Source organism: Ursus maritimus, unplaced genomic scaffold, assembly GCF_017311325.1.
Source record: "Ursus maritimus isolate PB19 unplaced genomic scaffold, ASM1731132v1 scaffold_7, whole genome shotgun sequence".
Taxonomy (NCBI): domain Eukaryota; kingdom Metazoa; phylum Chordata; class Mammalia; order Carnivora; family Ursidae; genus Ursus; species Ursus maritimus.
The window spans coordinates 75,318,315-75,337,954 of NW_024426885.1; the positions used below are offsets into that span (position 1 = coordinate 75,318,315).

General features: G+C 38.4%; 1 protein-coding gene across 15 annotated transcripts in view; it reads left to right on the plus strand.

The window, feature by feature from the left end:
• PCDH15 (protocadherin related 15) overlaps positions 1 to 19,640 on the plus strand; it is a 768,547-nt gene that overhangs the window by 520,141 nt on the left and 228,766 nt on the right. The window lies entirely within an intron of this gene.

Sequence of the window (19,640 nt, forward strand, 5' to 3'; positions counted from 1 at the left end):
GCATACCTCAAAATACAGATGTTTAGAGGTAAATTCATCTGGTTGTATAAACATTTATTTAGCATTTGCTTTGTACCCATATTTCACATACAGCACCTCTTGTCCAGCATGCTCTCCTTATTCTAATACTGGACATGTCAGCCAGTTTCTGTACTTCCTTTGATGAATAATCCCATTTTTCTTATAGGAAGGGCAGTATTTCCTCAGTTGGGTCATACTTGGTCTTGAACATGGTCGACGGTTTAGAAGGCATAAGCTGAGGGTGAATTATGGGAAAGACACACATATTTCACAGTATCTACCTGAGATGAGATGTCTGTGTGAGCCACAGGCAAGGGAAGAACCCTGCTCTCACAAGAAGTGGGTCACCCAGATGTGTGAGTCCAGACTTCAGGAACCCACCCCTTCCCTGTTAAAGCCTTGAGTCTTAGAATAGGAGTTTTGCTGGTGCTTTGAAGCAAGCCTTCTCTGCAAGCCAGCTGTTCTTCCAGTCAGACAAAGGTCTGTTGTTCAGTCCAATTTCCTCTCTGGCTCCAGAAGAGGAGGGCTTCTCTAAATGTTAAAGGCAGGGACCTTCTACCTTTTTTACCATGCCCTGTGATTTTAACTAGGAAGCCTGAACTCATCAGTTTTTTTCCCCAGAGCCCTGACAATACTTACAACAACTCCATAGTCATTATCATCATCATTGTCACTCTGTCTCTCAAATCCTGGAGAGATTGCATTAGGCATGCGTTCCCTCACGCCTTCATGCCACCCCAGCTCACCACAGGGGAGAGGATTAGTCATTGTGCTGCTGCAACAAGCCACAGAGTCTTGATGCCCTATAGCCAGCAGGCCATCCGACTCCAGAACCCTTTGTAATAATACCTCCAGTGTCGCAGCAACTTTGACTGTGGACTCTACAAGAAAAGACGTGCAGACAAAAGATCAAGGTAGAAATCATTTTTGAGAAGTTCAAGTGATACTCACAGGCAAGTAGAAAGTAAAGCAGGGAAATGAAGGGACAGCTACTAAACCAGTCATTAGGAAGACTGGAGCTCAATCCCAAGGGCAAATCTAGGAAATCCCACAAACATGTGTCCCAGAATTATCGATCCTGTGAAGTGATGAAACTGGCAAATTCATGCACGGAATCCTGAGCGTTCTTGGTCACCGATGCTGTGGAGGAGGGCATTTTTGGTATTTCCTGCCTCCAGTGCAAGCAAGCAGCCAACTCTCTGTCATTTCGATACAAGGGCATTCGGTCAGACTGTCGATACCAGCAGATTGAAGTCAGCCGGAAAGTATACATGCTCTGAGGGACACGTGCGAGGCACTGACAGTGTCTATTACACCAGGCAAACCAGGTGGTAAAATCTGAGCGGCATGTGCAGAAAACACAGAAAAGGGGTTGCTGCTGAAGTTGGCTCATGAAGGACGAATATTGGCGAGAAGAAAATTGGGAGGGGTTGGAAGCGGTCTAGCATGTGATTGCATGAATAAAAGCACAGACACGGAGCGTAGGGCCTGTCATATTACAGCAAGTGTGCCAAGTTGTAAACATTTCTCTGTGCATATTGGGGAAGGTGCTGGGGGGACCCCTGGAGGGTCTGAGGTATGGCATCACTAGATTTTTATTATAAAGATTACTCCTGAGTAGATTGTAATGGGAGATTCTACATCCACAAAGCTGAATCAGAAGGTAATTATAATAACCCAGGCATAGTGGCCGGCGCTATTAGAATAGTCTGATCATAATGATGATTAAATATTGGGGCATCTGGGTAACTCAGTCAGTTAAGTGTCTGCCTTGGGCTCAGGTCATGATCTCGGGGTCCTGGAATCGAGCCCCACATAAAGCTCCCTGCTCAGTGTCCCCGCTGCCTCTGCTTCTCCCTCTGCCTCTGCCCCTCCCCCCCACTGTGCTCGCTCTCTCTCTCTCTCTCTTTCAAATGAATAAATAAAAAATCTTAAAAAAAAATACCATACGTTACAGTTGTTTCTCTAGTTGCCAAACCAAAGAAAACTGAAAAATGTATTTAGTCACATCTACTAACTATTCAGATAAAACAAACAGGTATTGAAATCATTTAGGAAAAGTATCATTTCCACTTCTCCTAAATTAAGAGAAATTAAGTAAATTACTTAGCATCGGAGAGATAAAACCAATATGGAATATATAATTAATAATATGTAAGTAGACATTAACATAATGATTAATTATTAGTTCTTTTTATTTTTCCTTTCTCTTTATCAATGTCATTTTTCCTAGTGGTTCTTTGTCTTTGAAGGACTTACAGCATGAAGTTTGTTTCTCGTCTCCTAGTTCTTAAATTAGATGAGAAATGGTCTCTGTAGTTTATTTCAGCATTAAAAATTGAAATATAAACCTCAGCATTCATAATCTGACAAAGCAGTAACTGTCCTGGTCTTTAGGCAATAGCATGTTTCCGTAAAAAACTAAAACGAGTTTGAAAGTACAAAGGAACACAAAAACATGTAGGGCAGGTGCGTCCTACTGATTCTGCTCCGTTCCAGGGAAGTTGTAATGTTCAGAGAATGGAATTTTGATGCACCATAATGGTCTCCTGTTGCTACCTAATGATAATTATATAATACATTAATTTCACTAAATGACTCATGCTCTGCTTATAAAATTTAATTTTAATTGTCACCAAAAAAACTATTAAGACACACTTAAAACCAAGATATGTATGGTTAGCTATTGCACTGAATTCGAGCCACCAACTGAAGGAGTTTTTGTTCTAACGATGTTTTAGGATGTGTAATCCAGTATTTGCATGCAAATGCTGAAGGAACTTTTTATTTACTTTTTATGTGTTAAGGTGGTGTGGTAGTATCAAACTTTATTAAATAGGGAATACTTCCAAAGCAATATTTATGGATTATGCAGAGCGAAGATGTTTTATCAGCATATTAAAAAACAAACTACCAACCAGTAATTTCTGAACATAGAACTCACTACACACAAGTATGATATACCACACTTAACTTTGGAAGCCATTTGCATAATTCTCAGAGCATTTGCAGCAGCGGTGTTGTTGGGGAGAAAAGAATGTATGCAGAATGAAACGCAGCACACACAGTAAGAACGGACTCCCTCTCTACGCCAAGAGTCCAATGTGCCATCCTGAGGATTTCCTAAAGGATGAGGAACGCCACAGAGGACTAAGGCAGCTGTGTCAGGGCTCATGGGAAAATGTATTCATCTGCAGTATCTTGACAAATTAGTGAGATTCCAGGTTGAAAAAAAGAAAGAAAAAAGAAGGAAAAGACAGAAACCGGGTATATATGATAGAGAACAGAGTTGAGCTCAAGAGGCAATTTGAGAACAACTCAATAGTTTGACAGTCATGGAAGATTGGTTCAGAGGAGTTCTGGAAAATTGATAAGAAACATGTTGAGTTCTGATGGGGAGGCGAGAGAGACCTAAAGACAGTGCTGCTGGTAGAAAGACTTGGCGACTTGGCCTGTCCTCGAGAAGTCTTGTTCGGTGCGTTTTCCAGCAGGTCACAAGAGGCAACATCTAGAGGGTCTGTATGCATATTCTGACTCTGGACCACAAGCATGCCAACCATTTATTCCAATGGGTCTCAGGTGTAAGAGGCCTCACACCTGCCACACAAAATCTCCACTCCTCCTAGATCCCAGGGTGTGCACATAAGCAGCAGAAGGCCTGGGGGGGAGGGGGGCAGAAAGAGAGAGAGAGAGGTTATGCAATAAAGAATATTTATGCACACACATACATATATATAAATAAGTTATGCATGCATGTGTTATTGTTAAGTTACATAGTGAGGGTAAAGAAACTGGGTCTATATTGGGATTATGACATCTTTTCTTAAAGTTTGCTGAACTGCTTAGATGTGTCTCCCAGACCCTATTTCTTCCTAAATCAGAAGTACCAGCTAGCAACAGTTCATCCTGATGTGAGTCAGGCAGACGAGTTTGGTCCCACCATAAACCCCTGGTCTGCGGACGTGGAGAATCGTGACACCCCATCCAATATGGTGCACGCCATTTTCATTCATTTTCTCAACTAATGCCTGATGGATTCCACCCTGAGTCTGGATGGGGAGTGAGGAGGAGATAAGGGGGTGGGGGAGATCTGTTCAATAATCCCTGTCTTCCACATGGCGTCCCAAGAAGAACTTTGTAGTTGTCCAACAGAATGTAGCATGAGGGAGGATGAGAAGCTGTTTTGACTTTGGCCCAGGTGGGCTCAGGAGGTTCTTCTGTGGATATTCTGGGTTAGTGGACGTTGAGGGGAGGGGAAACCTTGGAGCTTCCTCCAGCTGTCTGGCCTCCTGGCAGCATCTCATGAAGAGTTCCTTAGGAGTCACAAGTCTCCTAAATTCGTCCTCTCTGTTTTTCAGAGTAGCCCTGGGCCTGAAAGCCCACGGAGATGCAGAGAAGTCACGCTTGCAAGCAACCCTGCCTCTTACGTTTAAACCAGGAGCTTAGCATTGTATGCAATGTAGAGTGAGCTGCTTCCCGGCCAACTTCCCATCAATGCCTTGTAGAAATTCTTATGCTGAGCTGACTTCTTTTAGCTCTAAGTAGCAGAAATAGAGCCCTGAGTCAACAAAATGTTCTTCCAGTTCTAAAACAAAAGAGGCTGAATTTATTTAACCTGAAACATAAATGTATTCCCAGTGTGGGGTTGGCATGCTAAACACCAGCTGCCCTTAAGGGGTAGTGATTTGGTTTAAACCCTTAGAGCGGTTTTAAAATCATTCATGAACTTCAGCGTTTAGAAGGGTAGGGAAGCTGTTCATCTAAAAAAAGAAATTGGTATTTCCTCCAAATATATAATGGAACATTAGGCAAACTAAATCAGTGGTGCGTCTCTGATGAATGTCCTTGTCATCTCCCTGTGTGAGGCTCTAAAAATGAAATGAAGGTGGGAGCCTTATGGTGTTTTATTTATTTTTTGTAGCTCACTATGGCATTCAACAGTGCCTAAAACTATAATACTTCTTTTTAAAGTGGGCCACAAGTGGGGGATTTTATGGGTTCTCTTGTCAAGTCATCCCATGCAATGAAAACACGGTACTCAGTCAACTCAAGAAGGAATCCCACACAATTTGAAGAACTGGGGACATGGGTTTTAATGCTGCTACCTAAAAACGTTTATGATGGAGATTTATTTGTGGCTTGTGAGTATGTTTGAAGCTTAGTGATCTCTCGGATATTCAATTAGCCGTTGGTAAATGAGTGAGAACATTTTGTGCATGTATTTTTGCAATATTTACTTAGGGCCTACGCTTAGAGCAGCTTTTAGTCTTACTCTCATCTGTTATGATAAATGCATGTGCGTGTGCCTGTGTGTGTGTGTGCATGTGTGTAAATATTCACAGTTGTGTAATCCCAGATGTGCAGTGACTGATCGTGGTCACCTCCGTACTGCTGAATGTCCTCTTCATCTGAATAACTTCACTGCCACATTTGAAATGGGTCTCTCTCCCCTTCTTGAGACCCTACGGCCTATCTGCCCCTGGTCTCCATACGTTTAAGCAGATCTGATTCGTTCTACCTTTCCCTAGATCTGTTTGCTTCTTAAACCTTTTCTTTTAATACTGTGTAACAATACTCTTTTTTTTCTAGTTTCATTGAGGTATCATTGGCATTCAAGAAACTACACATGGCTCATGTATGCAATTTGGTGAGTTTGAGTTAGGACATATGAATACTCTGGTTACCGTCACCACGATCAAGGTGACAGATGTTTCTGCCACCTCCCAAACTAACATATTCAGCATGTGTTAACGCTCTACCCTTATCTTCCCCTTCTCCCGATAGGGCTCCCTCCCCTGAATTTTGCTTCTTGGTTACTCGGTTACAAGCCAGATTCTGGGGAGCCATGCGTCTCTTCTTTCACCCTCACTGTCCACATCCGGTCCATCACCAATCCTGATAATTTTACATGTTTCTCCCTGTTCTCAGATTCCCTCCTTCTCTCTCCAGAGAACCACAGTCCAGCTCTCACTGTTTCTCACTTGAACTAATACCACAACATCTTTTTTTTTAACATAGACTTTATTTTTCTGCTATCTATCAAGGACACACTACATTAAAAAAAAAATCTTCATAGTTTGTTTAGTTGACTGCTATTTTTTTTCACTTAATCGATTATTCTGACACACTAGTCCTAATTACCCTCAGTGTACCTGCTGGAACGCTGTCTCTAACCAACAGTTCAACCACAGGAAACATCTCTCAGTGCAGCAAATAAGCCTCACCTCCCATAGCTGCTTCTCCAGCTTGCCCCGAGTCTGTGCTAACCTGCTTGTCTTCTACTAATACACCTTCTCAGTACCTCTCCTGAGTCCCTGTGCTTCTGCTCATGCTCCTGCCTTGATTTCTTCCTTTTCCATTCTTTACCTAGAGAACTGATCTTTGAAAATTCTGGCCAAACATAATCTCTTCCAGAAAACCCAACCTGAACTTTTCTGTATCCTAAATGACCCATACCCATGGCACATGTATACTGTGCACAACTTTTTGGTAGTAATTCCCAAAGCATATTGAAGTTATCTATTTATCCCAATTTCTTGCAAGCTGAGACTATGTCATATTGATCTGAGAAACCTATTACTCAGCCAAAATATTTGGCTTGTAGAAGTTGCTGAATTGGAATTTCAACATGTAGTATAGAGCACATAGATTTCATTTAAAAAGCAGCATTAATGCGAAGAACAAGTGAAATTTCTAATCAGGATGGGGCAAAATCTTTACCACCTGGAAACAGGGAAACACTAGGTCTAAGACGATTACGGGCAGGAATCCTGGGACACATAAGCTTCCAGCCTGTTCGGGTACATGCGTGAAGTTGTATTTTCTTCCCACCCCTTTACAATACATACTCCATTTAAATTATTTAATATTCGTCTAAGAAGAAATACGGACTGTTTTGCCTCACAAACCCTTGCTCCATTCATCTAGCTGTGCCTTTTAATGCTACATTACTTATTTATGAGATCCAACTTTCTACAAATTGCACTTCTGTTTTATAGACTGATGAAAATTCATGGCCTATTCTCTCTAGCTGGATTTCAGTTATCCTTCTCTACAAATGTGATGGCTCCTTACAATTACTTACACCGACTTTACTGCCTAACTCAGGAGGAAGCTGGGCAAATCAACTTTTGGTTTTACAGGAAGGATTCCAACTGTTTCTGAAGCTTTTTATTAAGACCAACTCTTGTCCTTTAAACTTTAAGAAAAATGTGGAATATATGGAAAGTGATCTAAACATATATGCACAATTTATTATAAAATTAACATATTGTGCCAGGGCATATGGTGTATATACCGGGAAATAACCATCACCAAGAGAGCCCTCTGTGTGCTCCCTCTCAGTGACACTCTCCTCCACCTTCAGTTAACTGCGTGGTTAGTTTCTTGCTTTCCACTGTGGATTGACCAACTCCATAAGCGTCCATAAACAACACAGTTTAATTATATCTTTTTTAAATTGTCTATAAATAGAATTATAGAGTATGTATTCTTTACTACCCCCCTTCCTTTATTCACCTTTATCTTTTTAGGTCAATTTTCTGTCTGTCTGTTCATGTATTTTGTATATGGTATGCTGCTGTCCTACGATTCATGTTCACATTCTTACTACTGATGAGGACTGGAGTGGCTTCCAGTTTCAGGCTGTTATACTCAGTGCTGCTGTGAATACTCTAATATAATGTTTCCTGGTGCATATGTGCCAGAATTTCTCTGTTATGAATATGAGTATATTTAACTATACTGAAAATCCCGAGTTGTTTCCCATAGTAAGTGTGATGATTCTCTGAGGTAGAGATTATCTCCGCATGCATTTTTGGTGTGTCAGTCTTTCTAATTTGAGCCAGTCTGGTACAATTTTAGTGGTCCCACATTATAGTCTTAATCAGAATTTTCCTAATGAGATTGATTATCTTTTCTTATGTTTACTTGCTATTTTCAAATTTTTTTCCTAAGTACCTTTTTAAATCTCCTATCCATCGATCTTTTGGATGACCATTGACTTTCTTCTTTAAGTGTTCTTTTTCATCTGTGGGATTTCTTTATATACTCAAGCTATGACTCACTCCTTGTTACATGTATTTCAAACATCTTCTCAAACTCTGGAGCTTGTATTTCACTTTCTTAAAGGTGTCTTTTGGTATAAAGAGTGTATTTATTTATTTATTTATTTATTTATTTAAGCGACTCAGAGAGAGGGTGCACGTGTGAGCAAGCAGGGTGGGGAGGGGCAGAGGGAGAAGGAGAGAGAGAATCTCAAGCAGGCTCCACACTCAGTGTCTGCCTAACATGGGGCTTGATCTCACAACCCTGAGATCATGACCTGAACTGAAATCAAGAGTCAGACACATAACCAACTGAGCCCCCCAGGCACCCTTAGCCATCATTTTTAATTATTGCTTGCTATCCTTAGATCACTAAGATATCCTTCTATATTATGAAAAACTTTATTTTGTTATTTGTAGTACATCTACCATCTGAAATTGATCTTTGCATATGATGTGACATACAAGTCCACTTTCATTTTCTTTTACATAAATACCCATTTATCTAGTAGGCAAGTCTTTTCCCTATATTTTCTTCTAGAAGTATTAACAGTTTTAAGTCTTATAAGTCTTTAATTCATTTTGAGTTGATCTTTGTATATGGTGTAATATATGGTTCAATTTCTTTCTTTTTCATGCGGGTATCCGATTTTCCCAGCACCATTTGTTGAGGACGCTAGCCCTCTCTATTGTGCCTTCTTGGTTATTTTGGTTGAAGATCAGGTAACTGTATTGGCATGGAATTTTTTATGGGATCTCTATTCTGTAACATTGGTCTATTTGCCTGTTTTTGTTTTGTTTTGTTTTGTTTTTGCCAGAGCAACTCTCTTTTAATTATAGTAGTTTTGCAATATACTTTGAAATCAGGAACTGTGACACCTCCATTTTTTTTTCTTTTTCCCCAAGATTGCTTTGGCTATTCAGTGTCTTTGTGGTTCCATATAAATTTTGGAAATATTTTTCAACTTCTGTGAAAAATGCTAATGAGATTTTGGTAGAGATTTCATAGAATTTCTAATTGCTTTGGGCAGAATGGAAATTTAAACAATATTAAAGCTTCCAATTCATGAACATGGGTAGTCTTTCCATTTATTTATGTCTTCTTTATTTTCTTTTTCATTAATGTTCATCTGTTTCATCAATGTTTGTCTTTTTCATCATTGTTTCATCTATCATGACAGTTAAAAACAGTCATTATAGAATGATAAAATGTTCAATTCATTAAAAAGATATAATAATTATGACTAAATGCATGCACATCAGAACATCTAAATATATAAGCAAACATTGACAGATCTGAAGTGAAAATTAGCAGTGTAATAATAGACTTCAAAGACCACTATCACTTACAGATAGAATATCTACAGAAAATCAATAAGGAGACAGCAGACTTGAGCAACACTGCAGACCAACTGACCCTATTGTATCTAAATAGAATGCATCTACTTCTTGAATGAGACATGATACATTCTCCAGGATATATCACATATTAGGTCACAAAATTAGTCTTAACAAATTTTAGAAGATTGAAATTATGCCATGTACTTTTTTCAACAATGGCAGAATAAAACTAGAAATCAATAATAGGAAAAAAAACTGGAAAATTCACACATATCTGGAAATTATGCAGTACATTTCTGAGCAATCAGTGGGTCAAAGAAGAAAGCGAACAGTAAAGTAGAAAATAGCTCAAGACAAATGAAAACAAAAACACAACATATCCAAACTTAAGGGATGTAGCTAAAGCAGTACTAAGAGGGAAGTTTATAGTAATAAATGTCTACATTAAATAGAAGAAAGAGGGTGCCTGGGTGGCTCAGTCAGTCAAGTGTTCACCTTTGGCTCAGGTTATGATCCCAGAGTCTTGGGATCGAGCCCTGCATCAGGCTGTCTGCTCAGTGGGGAGCCTCTTTCTCCCTCTGCTCCACCCCCTGCTCGTGCTCTCTCTCTCTCTCAAATGAATAAATAAAATTCTTAAAAAAATAAGAAAGATCTCAAATATACACATAACTTTACACCTCAAGAAACCAGAAAAGGGAAAACAAACTAAGCCCTAATTAAGAAGAAGGAAAGAAATAATAAGGATTAGAGTAGAAATAAATCAAGCAAAGCACAGACTATCTGTAGAAAAAAATCAATGAAACTAGGAGTTGTTTTATTGAAAAGATAAAAATTGACAAACCTTCAAGAAAAAGAGAAAACTCAAATAAAATTAGAACTAAGAGGAAACATTACAACCAATGCCACAAAAATACAAAAAGTTATGAGACTTCCATGAAAAATTATAAGCCAACAAATTGAATAACCTAGAAGAAATGGATAAATTCCTAGAAACATATAGCTTACCCATTCTGAATCATGAAGAAAAAGAAAACCTGAATGGTCTAATAATTAATAAAGAGTAATCAATAATCAAAGAGATTTCCTGTCAAATGTAAGCCCAAGATCAGGTGGCTTCACTGGCAAATTCTACCAAACAATAAAAGAAGTAGTAATGCTATTCCTTCTTAAACTCTTCTCAAAATGTTGGATAGGAGGGACTTTGTCAAAAATCATTTAATGAGGCCAGCATTATCTTTCTACAAAAGCCAGTCAAAAACACTACAAGAAAGAAAACTATAGGCCAATATCCCTAAAGGATATAGATGCAAAAATCCTCAACAACATATCAGCATACTGAATTCATCACCACATTAAAAGGATCATAAACCATGATACCATGATCAAGTCCCTGGGATCCAAGGGATGGTTCGACATACACAGTTAGTTAATGTGATCCACCACATAAACAGATGAAGGATAGAAGTTACTTAATCATCTCAATACATGCAGAAAAAGCATTTAATAAATTGACACCTTGTTATGATAAAAACTTGCAACAAACTAGATACAAAAGGAATCGACCTCCATTTAATTAAGGCCATAAATAAAAAGCTCATAGCTAACATCATACTCAGTAGTAAAAAGCAGAAATCTTTGTTCTGAGATCAGGAACAAAGCAAGGATACCTACTCTCACCACTCTTATTCACCATAGTACTGGAGGTTCTAGCCAGAGCAATTAGGCATGAAAAGGAAATAAAAGTCATCCAAATAGGAAAGGAAGAAGTAAAATTATCTCTGTTTGCAGATGACATAATCTTAAACGTAGAAAATCTTAAAGACCACAGAAAAGTTAGAACTAACAAACAAATTGATCAAAGTTGCAAGATACAATAATCAGTTATACTAATGTATGTTAACAGCAAACTATCTGAAAAGGCAAAATAAGGAAATAATCCCATTTACAATAGCATGCAAAAGGATAAAATCCTTAGCAATAAGCTTAACCAAGGAGGTAAAATATTTGTGTCCTGAAAACTACAAAACACTGATGAAAGAAATTAAAGAACACCAAATAAGTGGAAAGGCATCCTGTATTCATAGATTGGAAGAATTAATATTGTTAAAACGTCCATTTTACCCAGTAAGTCTTGATGGTTGGTAGAGCAAGTTCTCTCACCTTATCTTCAAGAAATGTTTAACTTTCTCTACAGCTATAGCAGCTCCTTTCTATACCTTTTGGTCTATTGGCATAAAGAGCCAAAAAATAAACACTAGTCAACTGTGAATGTAGGTGTAAGGGGGACCTTACTGTCTCTTTAATGGAAGCATGACTCTTGTCCCCAGAGCACTAGGACCTCTAGTGCAGCAGAGCCTCAATTTGCAAGGACCAGAATCATATATTCCCCGGTAGGTCAGTCAGGATCATGGTGATAGAGGCCACTGATACTCAAACCCTGATTCTCATTCTCACCTGTTCTCCCTATCAATAAAAGTACCATATAATGGCCACCACTTCCTTAACCCTATAGAAGGTCATCCCCAAAGTTGCCCTTAGCTGTTTCTTTAAGAAGTCATTCCAGTTCTACCAGACTAGCATTGTTGGATGGTACAATATATTACAGCCAACTACAATCCTGTAGTTATGTGCACATAATTGTACCTCCTTTGCCATAAAATGAGCCCCTTGGCCTGAAATGATGTTATGTGAAATCTCATGGACAATAAATCAGGTATTTAATGTCCTTTAATTTAACTGGGTATTTAATGCTACCCTTAGAATATTCATTAATCACAGTAAAGATCATAGTAAATAAGAGTCTTTAGTTCACCTGCTTTGGGCAGTTTTTGATTATATAAATCGAACATTACCCTTGTTGGCTGCCCTACTATCTTGCCCTTAGGAGCACCATGATTCCTATGCATCGTAGCAGTTCAGTTGCCATCCCATCCTTGCAAATTGTTATGAAATATTTCATCCGTCTGCCTTTGACATTTGAGGATTGCTACCTGGATTCAGAACCCAGAATCTAGAGTTCTGTCATTCACACTAACACTAAGGAACACAGTTCGATAGCATCAGGATAAGTGTCCTGTCCTTGGCCTAGAGAGGAGAGCCACCCTTGAATGTCCAGATAATGCCAGTGCATCTCAAGTTGCACCTTCCTGTATTGCTCCAAAGAAGGGAAGTTATTGAGGCGTTGTTTTATTCTGGGCAGCAAAGTTAACTGGTGTCTTCTCTGGTCTCACATAATAAATCCATACTAAAATGCCCATAGCTTTGAGTCTCTGACCTCTTCCTCAAATCTCTAAGACAGTTCTAAAATTTATACCTGGTTTATTGTAAGCCATTGTTTTTCTGGAGCTTCAGGGAGTAACCCAGTAGTGAGTTAGGATCAGCTCCAGATATCCTTGCCACAGTCCCAAGTACCTCGGGTATCAGGAACTCTCTTGTTATTCAGAACTGTAATTTCCTCCCTTTAACCCAACCAGCACAAGGAAGATTCAGGTATATTCCCCTGGATCCTGCCAGTAGTTGTTAACCATATCCTGCTGTTATTTGTGGTGGATAATCTTTTTCTTCCTATAGCAGAGCGATTAGCTATGCTGCAACTTACCTTAGTTATTGATACAGAAGCAATGAAAGTGGATAGTTACAGATCTTGAGGAGGGTGTACATTCTCTTGTGAGACATCTACTTTACATGGGGTCCTTTTATCATCTCCTGGTAAGGGCAGACTGCTATGCTGTAGCATAAAGAAATGGTAAATTTCTCATTCTGAAGTCTCAGAGAATGAAGATTTTCAAGGTTTTGAAGTGCTTCCAACCACAGGTGCTCAGCCCTGCTCTCCTTCTCTATCACTACTTTGAGTTGGTGTAGCAGATGTATCAGAGAGCCTCACTGGAGAATTTATCAGCTTTTTAAGTTCCTGTATTACTTATTGGACTACCTACATTGTGTCTGAAAGAAGAGATTCATAATAGTTTTTTTTTTCTTTTCCTTCTTTCCTTCTTTTTCTTTTCTTTTCTAATAAACATTTATTCTCTGCATTTAAAAAAAAACACACAGCTCATTGACTTCTTTGTGTCACTGTGTCAAGTGAATTTTTGGCTCACTCTATGTCAGTCTGACTTTTTGAAAAAATTCCACTGCTTTAAACGAATCTTGGCTTGCTTTGAGAAAAGATAATGCAAAATTTTGTTTCCTTCTTTCATTGACTTCACACTTACCACAGAAGAGCATTATCAGTTAGGGACTCTGTTTCATAACAAATAGATTTCAGATAGACTTCAAAGGTACACCAATAAATAGGAATTTCTGAACCTAAATGATCGATTTCTATAGATTATATATATATATTTTTTTCATTTGTCACTTGGAGTCAGTAAGTCTCTTGATAAATACATCAGATTGAATGGAACCTAAGATTTCTGGTTGGGGTTGGCCTATTGGAGGAAGTTATATCCTTACAGGGCCAATTCTATCTCTGAGTTCCTGCTTCAGTGAGTACTCTGTGTTTCATACTTTCAATCTGTATTTGTAAAATGTAATCCCTACAGCAGTCAGTGTTGCTGCAATAATGCTGTGTAACAGGCAGCCTCAAATCTTCACGCCACACAACAGTGAATATTCACTTTTCTCACTCTTGGGCCTCAGGTTGGTAGGAGCTGATAGGGGTTGGTAGGAGTTGATAGGGGTTGGTAGAGGTTGGTAGGGGTTGGTAGAGTTTGGTAAGGATTGGTAGAAGTTGGTAGGATTTGATTGAGTTGGTAGGAGTTGATAGGGGTTGGTAAAGGTTGGTAGGGGTTGGTAGGAGTTGGTAGGAGTTGATAGGCATTGGTAGGAGTTGATGGGGTTAGTAGAGGTTGGTAAGGGTTAGTAGGGGAAGGTCAGCTTGGGTTGATTAATCTCAGCAGGCCCCCAACAGGTGTTACAACAGGCTATAGCTCAGTTTAAACATGCTTCACAAATGTCTTACTCTGCACCAGCACCTACCTTGAACATGTTTTCTTATGAAGGGCAAGAATGCAAGAGCCCACACCGAATCCCATGTGTACACATAACCGCACATGTGCATATAATATATGTCTTCTCTGGTGGAAGTTACTGTGGTGTCACTTGGCAAAGGGAATGGGAAGAAACATTCAATAAAGGAGATAGTGGAAAATCAGAACAATAATAAAACTTACCATAATCCTTTACAATTTACACTAAAATCTGTTTACACAGATTTTTCATCAGAGATTCTATTTTACCAGGCATGTTAGTGGAGGTGGGAGCATTCAGGAAATACAAATAGTTTTTTGTTGCTCAACAGTGTTCTTCAAATTCTGTTGAGTGTCTGAGCACAAGTAGTCTTGTGCTCTTGTCTCCACCTGCATCACACAGAGCCCTCCCAAAGCCTGTCTTTTTGGCTTTTCTCCATCTCTTCTCTTCTTCTTCCCTCAATGAAGAAAAGAAATAGCTTTTCTTTTAGCTACACAACTGTTTAATAAATATCTTTTGACTAGACTTTTGCAACCATAATTTTTAACCCAAAGAATAGCAAATCAATATATTTTCTCTGGGGGAAAAATGTATTTCCTTCTTGAGAGCCAATTTTGTAGAAAGTGTTAGAGATAATTTTATAAAATTGTCCATATACTATTTTTGAATTATTAAATGTAATTTGAAACCCCTTCTTTAATTATGCAAGAGAAGAAAATCTACATACTTTAAAGTATATTGCTGCAAGATATTCACAAAAATGTTTTTAAATTGTCTTGTTTGTTATTTTTACTACCCTCACCATCTATGTGTGTTGTGAACCACAAGTGAGAAAAAATTTAAAATATGAATGTGGCTGAATAAATGAATATTTGTTAGTACCTTTATTCTTACAGTACCGCAGGGGAAATCACACCAAAAATACTAATTTTACAGATAAGGTAATGGGGGGTTGGAAAAGTTATGTGGTTTGACAATTTTCACACATTTATTTATTGATTCAACTACCACTTGAACTTGGCTGTTCCTGCTACCCAAGCCAATTATATTTTTCTACTACACTGCACTGTCTTTGTTGAAAAACTTCACATCTCATCCTATCCACTTGCAAAGCAAAGAAAAATATTTTATGGTCAAGGATGTGAAAAAAAACTTAAAAAATAAAAAAAATGATTTTAATCCAAATAAATATGTATAATGATGTTGCATTAGGTGTATTTTTATACTTATTTTCAATTGTATATATGTATTGATCACGGTTCAATCTGATCCTTTCAGAGAAAAAAGTCCAATTTACTTTTGTGATGTGTCCTAGCAGCTAAAGAGGAAACAAAAGCAGCCTTTAATAGGTCTAGTTTTAGGGGTGCTGGGTGCCTCAGTTGATTAAGTGTCTTGCTCTTGTTTTCAGCTCAGTTCAGGATCTCAGGGTCATGAGATCGAGCCCTGCATTGGGCTCAGAGGTTAGCATGGAGTCTGCTTAAGATTCTCTCTCCCTCTGCCCCTCCTGCTGTGCTCTGTTTCTTTCTTTCTCAAATTAATAAATACATCTTTTTAAAAAGTCCATTCATAACACCATATTTTACCTAAATAAATATATGCATTTATATTTATCTGTCATATTTTTGATAAACTGTTGCTCATTCAGTAGAAACTAATATGTCTCACATTTATCTATCCAACGTTGCTGTTGTTCCCTAAACAAATCTTATATCAGAACTATATCATCATGAGCTTGGCATAATATAAATATAGCAAGTAAAATAAATTATGAAATCATAGTATCTTAAAAGTGGAAAGACAGCACCATTCAGATAACTTTTCTATAGTAACCTTTTAATTTTAAGAATTAGGAGAAGGAGAACCAAAGGCCACATAGTCAGCATGTTAGATAGAATGAGGGCTCAAACCAAGATATTTCATTTCCAAGTTCAGTATCCTTTTGACTACAATCACAGAGAAGACCCTACCCACTTTCCAGTGCCCAATAAGAATCTTCTCATACATCTTCACAGTATACTGTGTGTTTGATCTCTAAATTATGTCTGATCCTGTTAACCCAGTTATAAGACATTGTATTGCAATGGTACTATAATTAATAATGGTGAAATGAAATACCCAAAATTGGTTATTTATGATTTGCTTCACCATTTTTCATTTAATTGAGTTCTTCGTCCAATGGCATGGTACTAAGCAATTTCTGCTTCGCAGGACTTTTCTCTTGACTAATGCTTAATGCTGGTAGGAGGAATGTAAGAGGCACAGAGGTGAAGACTTGGCAGCATAGGTAGAGAGAGGAAATTCAAATAGAAAGGAGGGACTCCTGGGTGTCGCAGTTGGTGAAGTCGACTCTTGACTTTGGCTCAGGTCATGATCTCAGGGTCATGAGATCAAGCCTCGCATCAGGCTCCCCACTCTGCAGGGAGTCTGCTGGAGATTCTCTCTCCCTCTCCCTCTGCTCCTCCCCCCACCTCTCTCTCTCTCTCCCTCTTTCTCTCTGGAATAAATAAACCTTAAAAAAAAAAATAAAAAGGAAGTGAAACCAGCGTCTTGACGGGATAGCTGCACTGCCACATTCACTGAAGCATTATTCACAATAGCCAAAATATGCAGTCAGCCTAAGTGTTCATGGACCAATGAATGGATAAAGTAAAGCTGGTATATATGTACAATGATATATTATTAAGCCTTTAAAAAGGACACAATCCTCACTTTTGTGACAATGTGGATCAATTTGGAGGTCATTACACTACATGAAATAAGCCACACACAGAAAGACAAATATTGTATGATTTCACACATACGTAGAATCTAAAGAAGTCAAACTCATGAAAGAGAGTAGAATGGTGTTTGCCAGGGGCTGGAGGGTGCGGGAAATGGGGAGATGTAGGTCAAAGGGTGCAAACTTTCGGTTAGAAGAGGAATAAATTCCAGAGAGCTAACATACAGAAGTGTAACTACAGTTAATGTAGAATACTTGAAAAAAATAGAAATGGTAGAAATGTAAGACTATCGCAATGAACAGGTTCTTTGTACTTTCAAACAAGAAATTCTTTTTTAAAAGATTCCAAAAAAGACAAAAATACCTACCTTCCCCCCTGAAATCTTGAATTATTTGACCTTACCGTCCTCTAAGCAATGGGATGAGAATTTCAGGTGGACCCCTGCATACCTAGAAAATGTTACATGCCATTTTTGGTCTCATTAAAAATCGCAGGTAGTCTTGGTCCTGAAGAGGCTGAAAAATCAATGTTAGAGCATTGAAATGACATCACTCACAGGAAGAAATTAATGAATTAACATAGGTACAACAAAGTAGCATTGGTTACATATATTTAGTTGACTTTTCTAAGCAAGTTTGCTTTTCTGATTTTTCTCTTTGATTGTCACTCAGTTGGAAATCACAAATGCCATGAGCTCAAGGATAATTCACAAGTGCATAAAACTTTCCATAGACTTAATGTGGACACTTGGTACTTTCAGTGTTTATTAAAGAAATGCTATAGATAAGAATAAGAATATTCAGAGAAAATATTCTAGAACAATAACATCATTTCTTCCACAACTTTATTTTCCTCTTGTATTTGGCTTACTGTCAGCTTTAGAAATAAGAAGTGAGAAGAATATCTGCAACCTTGTTAGGATTTATTGGGAATAGACAAGTGACAATGAATACATGCTAAATGGATTTTTGAGAGATTGCCTAGATTCCACAGAGATCTGTGGGCGTTCGCTATATTTATTATGTGACATGTATTGCAAAAATGTTTTAAAATAGTATTACCATTATTAATTAACATATGTTGATTGTTTGCAACATGCCAGACACTGTTCCAAGTGCTTTCTGTGGATGAGCTTAGTCAATACTCCCAAAATCTGACTCAGTAGATACTGATAATACCTCCATACCTGCAGATTCTAAGAGGTGAACCGTTCACTACAATCACGTAACTGAGAAGTGGCAGGATCAGTTGTATCAAGCTGTGAGATACCTAGAGAGCTTGTACTTATCTTAATTGGAGGCAGCCAAAAATTCTGGAGAAGAGCACTGACCTTGGCATTAGACAGTCTGGGGTTTGAATTCTAGCTATATCACTTAGCAACCCTAGGACTTGGGGCAAATTATCTAATCTACCTGAAATTCAAGTTTCCTCATCTACAAAATGGAGAGAGTGGGTCTAGTTTATAGGGTCCCCTAAGGCTTGAAGGAGGAAATGCACAATCCCCAGCCATAAACCTCTGCTAGCTAGTGTGATCGTACTAGTGACAATGGCAGTGGTACATTTCTACTCTTGATTTGAGACCTAAGGTGAGATTTATTTCCATCTTGATATAGCCATCTATGGCATGAACCATTTTGCTAGGCTTTGAATCATCCATGCATTTCTTTCTTTTTTTTTTTTAAGATTTTATTTATTTGTCAGAGAGAGAGAGAGAGCGGGCACAAGCAGGGGGAGGGGCAGAGGCAGAGGGAGAAGCAGACTCCCTGCTGAGCAGGGAGCCCAATGTGGGGCTCGATCCCAGGACCCTGAGATCATGACCTGGACCAAAGGCAGATGCTTAATGACTGAGCCATCCAGGCATCCCATCATCCATGCATTTCAAACGCATGTCCTTTATGCTTGCATAAAAATGGCTGGCAGTGTTTCACCAATCACTAATGACCTTAAAAGGTTGCTGCTTACCATCAGAGTCCTGTCTGTTTTGATGTTGAACTTGAGGATGAACCATCAGTTGGCTCCAAATCTAAATCACCATGCCATCATCCAGAAACCATATTTTTTTCTGTCTTGACCACTAAAATGCTGTCCAGCACAAATTTGACCATAAATATGTGGGGTAGATGAATGAATGAAAGCATGTCTGATGGAGTCAAATGAAATCTACACATAATTATTTTGTATTCTTATGCATTTTTCTGATATAGGAATGGGAAAAACTAATGTTATTCAAAACAATTAAATTAATATTTACTGGGATGAAAACTAAGTTGTAGGCTACAGCATAAATGTGAACAAAGTACATCCTCCACTCTTTTAGGATTTACATTAGCTAGCAGAGGTTCAAATGCAAATAATTATATACAGTGCAGAGTGAAAAGTGCAGAGACCAGTGTGCACCGAGTGCTACGGGATCACAGGAAGTGAGAACTAATTTAATTCAATGCTCAGCATTTAAATGATTATATAAATATAGACTTAAATTTATTTTTGTTCATTTGGTTTTATTTGATAAAAATAACATTAGTTCTGCATCTACACAATAACA